Below are 9,274 nucleotides of genomic sequence, written 5' to 3'. Positions count from 1 at the left end.
GGCAACTTGGTGAGACCTTATCTCAAAATAAAAAATAAAACGAATTGGAGATGTAGCTTAGTAGTAGAGCAACCAGGGATCAATTTCCATGACCACAAACAAACGCTCCTTTAAGATTTCAAGTTGTGTTTTCAGGTTTCCCATAAGGTCCTCCAGTGGAACTGATAAGGAACCAGCCAAAGTCACTGAGTCACTCTGAGTCACTCTTCTTAGGTGACCAGAATAAACATTAGATTCCCCACCACGAGTATTCTGTCCAACATTGTTTTTGAACATGCGATGTAAGACTTCAAATTGAGCATGCCCGACAAGGTGCTCACCTTTACATCTGATGTATGAGTCTCCCCAATAAAAGCTCTTGCTTTCTTTCTTCCAGGAGTTGTGCTTCGGGAGTTATCTCCAGGTCTCTTCTTACTTGCTTTACTCTTTTCTTGCCTGGTATTGGTCACTTACTGTGCGCTCACCGAGGAGTGAACCCATTGCATTGGTTACAGAAGGACTTCAGGATATTTTGGCTTTGTTTTATTTTTGGTTAAGTCTGACTTTGACACTTAACCACTAACTGGACAATTATTGAGACTTCAATTTTGGTTTCCATATCAAAGATGCCTACCTCATAAGGTTGTGAGGACCATGCAGAAGGTTGGAAAAGACCTTTAAGGTTGCACTTGTGCCATAAGAGTTAGCTCTCTTATCTGTCCTCTTCCACCATTCTTTCCACAAATTTGGAGACAGCAACCATTTTTCCCAGGAATTCTTTCTCCTCTGGGTTAAATGTCTCCAGTTTTTCTTAATATAGATGGCAAGGGTGACCTGCATACCCACAAGGGTGGCACCAGTCATCAGAGGGTGGGATACATCTCACTCCCTGGGTACTGTGTGAAATAGAGGTCGGAATGGAGACCCTTCGTTCAACATCTCACAGGTCTAGGGGTCCATCCTGCTTTCAAGCTGGGAAGTCCAAAGTAAATAATCAAGAAACATCTATAAGATCTTCTGACAGAAATAATTACACTGCTATGAATACTATAAAGATGCCTTCATTTTCTAGATCACCATTATAAAGATTTACACCTACCAAATGTCAAATAATACCCCTTAAACATAAAAATCTTCCCGGAAAAGGAGATACAGATCTGCCAAGCAGGAGAAGAGTGTTCACATTTTCCCTGATACAGAGAGGCTGTCTCTAACAAGGAGATCAAATTCATTCCCTAGTGTTAGCACTCTTGGATGGAAGGAGAATCTTTAGCACCAAGTAGAGTCTAAAAATCATGTATCTTTAGCGTCACAAAGCAGCAAGAATAGATCAGATTTCTTAGTACCCCTTTTCTGTGTTGATTGGATTTCTTTCTCCAGCAGGAGTTGATTTTAAAATGTATTGCATACCTAAAATATACCAATTAATATATAAATAAAAAAATATGCCAAGAAGGGTGGCAGTTAAACTGAGCTCAATTCGTTTAGCATTTTCTTGAACCTTGGCTGTTGTCCTCAATTCCACGAGGGCCTCTCCCTCTACAACTGGCACACAGCTGGGATTGCCCACTCAAGAGCTTATTTATGTTTCTAAGAAATGTTAGAGGAGACTGGCAGATTCTTCTTTACAGTTTATAGCACTGTCATGGGCAAAAAATGTAGCTTTACTCCTTTCTTAAAATTTTTTCTTGAATTTTTATCAATCCATATTTGCAGTGTATAATGATTACATTCCACATGGGGAGTTGGTACATGTACATAGCACATCTTAATTCTTTTTACTTCCCCTCTTCCTCCCCACCCCTGCTCCCATTTCCTTTCATCTCTAGATCCCCTTCTCACTTGCAAAAGTTCTCTCTTCTGTCTGTGAATTCCCGGTTTGCAGCATGACACTGAGGGGACCCTAGTACCACAGAAGCTGAACACACAGGTCATTTGCATCCATGCCCCATGTCTGTGCTTGTTTGGAAACTGTTTGAGATAAATAATCTAAGGGGTAGTTGTCTTTTAGACATACTTTCTTTTTTGGTAACACAATGACTTAGCCATTTCACACTTACCTGGCCTCTGTCTCTCTCCACGTAATTCTATTCTCTTTCCAAAGCCCCTGCTGGAAAGAGACATAGTAAAGGCTTCAAAAATCCCAAGTGCACAATGCACTTGTCCCAAGCTCTTTTCCTTTACAAAGCAAGTTATTTCTACTGGGTTTCATCCTTTTCTCTTTTTCCCTATGCATTTGCATATGTTTCATTTGTAACATATATATCATCATAAATTCCTATGTGACAAATAGTCATCAGTTAGTAAGGACTTCAGCTATAACATTACAGAGAAATGAAAAGAGAGCCACAATTATGTCTTAAAGATGAGATAAAGGGAAGACAAACTGATAAACGTCAAATCTTTCTTCACATGGGTGAGTATGTGTCTATCTCTTTAAAGAATGAGGCTTCCTTTTCCTTTTGGATACAGTCAGACCTGTTGGAAGAATATGATAAGCATGTCCGTGTCACAAGTCCATGCAGATAGGGCTTCATTAAGATGTCAATAAAATGGCTAACGGGCAGCGATTCTACTGAAGAGTAGCCAGGCGAGGAGAGAGATTCAGCTCTGCAGAAGTCTCCACATTTCCCGTGAGCTTCTTGCTAAGAAGTGGGAGTTGGGGCTTCCAGGACCCCAGACCCCAGAAGGAGAGGAGCTCCAGGCAGTGAGAGCCAGGCTGAGCTTCCTCTACCACTACAAAAGCTTTCAAAATGTGTTTCATGAAACTACCGTGTCTGAGGTCCAATGTCACCGGTCTAGAAAGAAATTGTTCATCCAAATCAAAATGAGATGCTAAATGAGTGAGGAATTTAATAAAAGTTGAAATCACTTCACATCATCATAGGTACTAAAGTTCTGAATCTCAGATTCAAAGCAACAACGAAGAATACAAAATTTTTAAATATCCGCTAAGACATGATGTGACTCTGAGAGTGTCATTTCCAGACTAGTGACTCTTCTCTTCTTCAGTCACAGGTGACCAGATGACCCCCACCCCAGTCAGCAGAGTGAGGCTGTGACCCAGGGACAGCAGTGATGTTCAGATCCCAGGGCTGGTCCTCATCCCTCCCACGGACTGGTCCAACCTGGCCACCATTCTCGACTGTGCTCATCATCATGGCAGGGGTCATTACATGAGTAACTCACCTTGAGTTCCTGGTTCCTATTTTCCCATTTTTCTTGTCACTTCACAGAATAATTAAGTGAACATTCTCTGAGGAAGGAAACTAGGAAGCAAATCACTCCAACATCTTATCAACATGAGAACTTCTTTTCCTAAAGCAATAGCTTATCTTCTTGCCTCTTGCTGAAAAGCACCAGCCTGGGAGAATCCCTTGTGCAGGACATCTCTTTCTGCTCTTTGGTCATTCTGTTCTGATGGACTGAACATCTCTGCTCACCTCTCGCCAAATTCATGTGTTGAAGGCCTAACCCCCAAGTCATAGTATTAGGAGTTGGGGTCTGTGGGAGATATTTTAGGCTTAGATGATGTCAAGAGCATGGAGCCCGAGAAAGGGATTAATGCCCTTAGAAGAAGAGGAAGAACCACCAGAACACCTTCTCTCTGCCATGTGAAAACACAGAAAGAAGGTAAACATCTACAAGATAGAAAGGAAGTTCTTACAGAACCAGACCGTGCTGTTTCCCCCTTCTCCAGAAGTTTGAGAAAAGAATCTCTCTTGGTTAAGCCACCCAGGTCATGGTATCTTGTCAGAACAGCCCACACTGGAAAAAAAAAAACCACCTGTCTATTAGCAAAAGTCTCCCAAAAGGGAGCCAAGACTCCCCTCACCTTGGTTCTCATCTCTGGAAGCACAGCGCAATCACTTGATCCTGTTCTTATCTTGTGAATTTCTCTCATGCCGCCATTGATTTCCTCACAACAAATGAGCACATCTGCAGGACTCAGCTGAGGATGCCAGCTTCCAGAAGTTTCCTCTCCTTCCCTCAGTTCCCAGAGCCTAGCACAGAGTTTGCTAGGGAAACTTCCCTTCATTTCCTTTTATTACCATCACATCTATCAAATAAAGGTCTAATGCTAAGACCTGGTAGGTGGTGATCAACCTATTACCAGCATTACCCTATTACTAATGGGGACTCAGGCCAGGTGGTCTTTAGGCCCCAAAGCTCAAGTTAGCATTGGCTGCTGCACAGAAAAAAAGCCACAAAACACCATCCCTACCATCCCTAATGATTTAACAGCTTGTCTCTGAGAACACATTAAGCAAGGGAGCTTTTAGATATTAATAAATAATTATACCAACTCAGTGCTGTCCTTCCTCAAAATTACATCACATCAGGGCTCTGCTAGATAAATAAATTTAGCTAAAGACCACAAGTCTTGTGAAAATGAAAAACTGTGCCTAGTGAAATGCTATTTTCAGCTGATGGCAGGAAAGTGGACAGAGGGAAAGTAGAATTAATGAAAAGATTCAGACTATTTTCCTAAATGGGTACTTAGAGTAAACCTTACCAGAGTCAAATTAATTCTCCATTATTGACATTTCAAATTCTTTTTCACACCTAATCATTTGGGGTTGGGTCAGAATTGGGAATGATCAGGGGATAGTCTAGGACCAAGATGCTCCAGCCTAGCCATGCGAAGCCATATGAAGTCTGGTCGCAGAAGTTCAAAGAATTTGACATCAACTTAGAGCTGTGGGTCTGGACTCTATTACTGTAGATTGGAATGGTTTTATTTTCAACTGAATAGGAAATATAATCTGTGGAAAAGAAAAGGCAGACTTCCAGGAATCTGAAACATTGTCCCTACATAGAGAGACCACCTGAAATTCTGCCACTACGTCTTGCTCTGTATGTGGACAACTGATGAAATTTCCAAAGAAGCTGGGGAGAGTATTTGGGTCATTGACACTTGAGTGTGAGGAATTTAATAGAGTCTTCTCCCCTATGCAAACGAGACCCTGGGAGATTTTAGGTTGCTGGGCAGGTGAGTGGGAAGGGCCCTAAGGAAGGAAACAGAGAAGCACACTTCACAGTTTTGCTCCAGGTCAGGACAAGGGCAAGCCCTGGAACTCTGGGCCTGCAAGACCCTGTACAACTCCGGCCCCTGCCACAGCTATGAGACAGATCCAGCCACAGCAACAGCGAGTCTAACCCTAGGTGACTTCTGCGAGTGCAAACCAAGCACCTGGGGAAGTCCCTTGGCTTGCATGGGCAAAGGCAGATTTTGTAGAATGAACTCTTGGGCAGCCCCTGGGTGTCCTGAGACTTCACTTTTTCCATTGCTTTTTCCTTTGCTGCAAAGAACCTCTGCCTTTTGGTCACCTTTTGAAGTTAATGGCAGGGCGGAGCTGCATATCTGCACTTTTATAGGCTTCCTAATGACCTGCTTGATTATTTGCTTTCTTTGGGGCCAGACTTGCTTCGTAGGTTCAGCCCCAGGTTCAGCAGGGATTCCAAGTGTGGAACTCCAGATCCCTGGGACACACAGACTTGAACAGGGAGCTTGAGTTGTGTTTTTATTTATTCATTAGCTTGGCAGAGGCCTTCTCTCCAGAGAGGTCTAAGACTCTAGCAGGAAATTCTGTCTAGATTCCCCAGCAAAGTCAATGATTTTGTAGTCCTTTGCAGCTTTTCCTGTCTTCTGAGATTAAACAGATTCAGGAATCAAGAGCACTTAGGCCTAAGCTCAGAATGTCCGAAATCCATCAGCTTTTCCATCACAGCTCTATCCCATGCCAGGGCAGAAGTTGCTGTTTCAGATATGTGTGTTATATATATATATATATATGTTTGCTTTTTCCTTCTGAATGTAGGAAGTCTCAGAAAGCCTCTCCATGCCGGAAGCAAGTAGGATCTCTGAAAGACACTCAGTTGAGTCCTCTTTGCCATTCTTCATCTAAATGCGTGTTGTTTCCATGGGTACTAGGAAGTTGTAACAACCCTTTCTTAAACATTCTTTTGCTGAGTGTAGACTTGGCCTGAATCCACCCTGGACGGCAATATTCTAGACAGTAGTATTTGAGAAAACGTACATTAAAGGTAAATGAATAAATGGTTTGGGAAACAGAGAGGAAACAGAAAGCTTCTTTTGAACTTTGTTGTGTTTGCATGTGAGATGCCAAGTATAATATCTGACCTCTAGTAGGTAGGTAGTTACCTGTAAATAAAAGTTAAACACTTTTGCCCATTATAATTTAGCTGCATATATATGCATATAGGGTTCATTTACTACTTATTGTTTTCTTTTATGTCCATCTATATTCTTTACCTTTGAAATGGATCCTCCTTGCCACTGAAATCTAGATCTGCATAGAAACAGAGCTTCCCTCAAATTATAAGAGAGCAGTTTGTTGTAAGGCTTGGAATCCTGAGTACTTAGCCCTTCTCAGAAACTCCAAGGGAGTCAATCTTACCAAAAGTGATGTTTTCTATTTTCCCCCCAATTCTCCTATTTTTCCTCCGTCTCTGCGCATTGCTGTGGATTCTGTTGACTGCCTCCAGGCTGAATTTGACACTTAGTAGTCATCGAATGATGGCATCAAATTAGCAGCCATTAGATCCTTGAGTGGCTTTCTGTTTGGATATGAGTGTATTGATCCGCTAAGATTTTATTCCTCAGAAACATAAACAGCATGCCATTTCACTTTGCCTCTGTATTGCCTCTCAGCACCACAAGAGGCATTTAAGAGACACCAGGTTTGGGAGAGGGAGAGAGGCTCTTATGTCTCTCAAAGAAGAGGGGGAAGAAACCAGGTTAAGCTTTGATCACCATCGCCTCACCTCTGGACTTCTGTTGCAGCTGTCTGACACAGCCGGCTGGCAGATCGAGTGGGAAGATAAATGTGCCATGGGACTAGGTTTATGTCAAGAATGGAGACAGGACTTGCACAATTTTTCATCCGGGAAATGTTCACATCTGCAAGATTTGCCAGTTACTGTTGGCAGCGCTCTCAGGAGCTCACAGGGCCAAAGGGTGAGCCCCTCAGAGGTCCCCATTCTATGCCTAGTTCACCACCAAGAATCCCTGTTATGCTGGGGCTGCATGCTGACTGAGGGCTTCTCCAGGGTGAGTCCTCAGTTGACTGACGAATACAAAACGCCTCTCTGAACAAAAGCCATTCAAGATTCGCCGAAGACAAGACAACCTACTTTGGTTTCTGTGTCTGGTACCGGGGTATCAAGGGAGATAAAGCACTGAGTGACAGGGAAGCGAAATACAGAATAACACAATCTATTGTTCTCCCATTGACGGTGGGGATAATGGGGAAGTTAGAGAGTCACCGTAATGTCACGGACCGCTGTGAACTTGGGAGAACTCAAGGATCAGAAAGTAACATGAAACAAGGAGGGAAATGAAGATAATATTGGGTTACTGAACATTCTCAAATTGTACTGAAACGCATCCCATCCCTTTGGAGGGGGCACGTTTTTGACAAGGAAGACAATGGGGAGAAACTGGCGGCTGTAACAATATCACCATTTTCTTTTACTACGGGTCGTAATGTGAACTTCTTAGAAGACACCTTCTTTCACCGCGCCTTTGTTGTATGGTCTATTGAGGAGCACAGAGACCAGAGTGCTGCCTTGTTCTGGGGCTGTCTAAAACCAAGGAGCCTGGTTGTCCCAGCCAAGGGCAGCTGCTCTGCTGTGAATTACAGGGCAGGTCTGCAGCCAAGGGCGGAGGAGAGGAGCTGAGAGGGAGCGAGCAGGGGGAAGAACTGGGACATTCAGATGCAAGAGAAGGCAGGGAAACTGAAGGTGCTTGAGCAGGAATGAGAAAGGGAATTTTCATGGTGTGGGGTGGGGAACGATATGAATTCTCTACCATTCCAGGAGGTGGCAAAGTTCCCCTCAAACAAACAGTGAAACACCAACAACATGGAAGGAACAACTTTTGCATTTATTTGGTGGAAGACAAAATTTCACCTATTTCCGGTTAGAAATTTAGCTAATATTTGGTACCATTTTTAAAAATCTGCGACACTGGCACACTAATATGTGCTTTGCCAAGCACTCTCCGTGGAAGAAGTGAAGATTCTGACAGAGTCTGCTTATCACTCACAAGAGTGCTGAAGAAACCAGTGGCTGGCTCTCTTGCAGCAAAAGGAACATGAACATAGCAATAGAAAAACGTGCGCCCAGAAGCAGAGGGTTCCCACCTCCAAAGTTCATTCTTAGGCCTGTCCCAGAGTTCCAGAGACCCGGGTTAAGAAGTGCTATTCCAGAATGTCTAACCCGGAGCTGCCATAGAGTAGGTGTTCAACAAACTCATACAGCTTTAAATTATGCAGGTGTCTGACCAACTGGATTTTCCAGCTAACCAAATAAATGATTTTCAAGGAACTGTGTAGAAGTACAAGATTTTCAATATCAGAGGTACACTTATTGAAATATGACCTTTTTTATTGTTTGCATGTTTGTTGATAACTCGGAGGAGAAGTAGGGAATCTTTTCAATAACAAGACAATGATCTGTACATCAGAGATCATGGTGCAATGATGTAGGAAGCAGAGAGGAAAAGCGAGGTGGATCTGGATCCACTACCACTCTAACATGTTCGGTAGAAGTAAGTTTTTTTAGCCAATTCTGATTACCAGTGTATCCTTTGGCCTGTTCCCTTCTATATTCACTTTCTATGTCCTTTGAGTAAAGTAGAGTTGAGAGCAGTTCTGAAATATTCCCTGCTAGGTTACCTAGATGATAGCTGGGTTATGTGTATCAGTGTGAGAGGGACACAAACATATGATCACAGCTCTCTTCCTTTCACCACGAACACCACCATGTCCATAATTTACCCTCGTGTTTGATGTCTTACCATTGGGATGGAGAAACCTCAGATGGCCTGGCTGCTGAAGGATGGACATACCATGGAACCAGCACAGTGCCGCCTGGAGCGGGATACTGAGGTGTAGCGTTCAGTGTGAAGCACGAGAGAAGAGTGTCTGAACCAGCACAGCAACATGGGCCACTCACTCAAGGACTCAGTGGGAAGATGTGACCAGTAAGCCCGAGAAGAGACAAGTTCCTGGGGACACTGGGAGCAGAGAGAAAAAGCACAGGTTAAGTGGGATGGGGAGAGAAGTCCAAATCACTAGTATTATAAGAGTATTGCTCTTCTTCCTTACTGCAGGTTGACCTCAGTGGGTCCCCCACATGAAGATGCAGGGCTGAATGGAAGAGGAAGAAGACACAGAAAGCTGTGATGAAATGTGATGTCTTTCTGATGTACCAAAGTGCCACAAGAAGGTGGTTGATAGATGTGAAAGTGGGAAGCCTCGAAAGTAAA

This window comes from Heterocephalus glaber, unplaced genomic scaffold, assembly GCF_053883595.1.
Source record: "Heterocephalus glaber isolate CG9 unplaced genomic scaffold, H.glaber_assembly_v1.0 deba00001600, whole genome shotgun sequence".
In the NCBI taxonomy this organism is placed as follows: Eukaryota; Metazoa; Chordata; class Mammalia; order Rodentia; family Bathyergidae; genus Heterocephalus; species Heterocephalus glaber.
This window is presented reverse-complemented; position numbering follows the sequence as displayed.